The sequence below is a fragment of the Sinocyclocheilus grahami genome, unplaced genomic scaffold (genome assembly GCF_001515645.1).
Source record: "Sinocyclocheilus grahami isolate Dianchi unplaced genomic scaffold, SAMN03320097.WGS_v1.1 scaffold201.1, whole genome shotgun sequence".
Classification (NCBI taxonomy): Eukaryota; Metazoa; Chordata; class Actinopteri; order Cypriniformes; family Cyprinidae; genus Sinocyclocheilus; species Sinocyclocheilus grahami.
In genome coordinates, this window is record NW_015505380.1 from 91,601 (window position 1) to 91,845 (window position 245).

At 52.2% G+C, this 245-nt stretch overlaps 1 protein-coding gene across 1 annotated transcript in view; it reads left to right on the forward strand.

Moving 5' to 3' along the window:
• The window catches only part of LOC107595373 (calpain-5), a 28,675-nt gene that overhangs the window by 19,212 nt on the left and 9,218 nt on the right, over positions 1 to 245 (forward strand). The gene's annotated exons all lie outside the window — the stretch shown is intronic.

Sequence of the window (245 nt, forward strand, 5' to 3'; positions counted from 1 at the left end):
TGTGTGTGTGTGTGTGTGTGTGTGTCTGTCTGTGAGTCTGTCTGTCTGTGTGTGTGTGTCTGTCTGTGAGTCTGTGTGTGTGTGTGTGTGTGTGTGTGTGTGTCTGTCTGTCTGTGTGTCTGTCTGCCTGCCTGCCTGTCTGTCTGTCTGTCTGTGTGGGGGTGTGTGTGTGTGTGTGTGTGTCTGCCTGTCCGTGTGTTAGTGTGTGTGTGTGTGTGTGTCTGTCTGTCTGTCTGTCTGTGTGT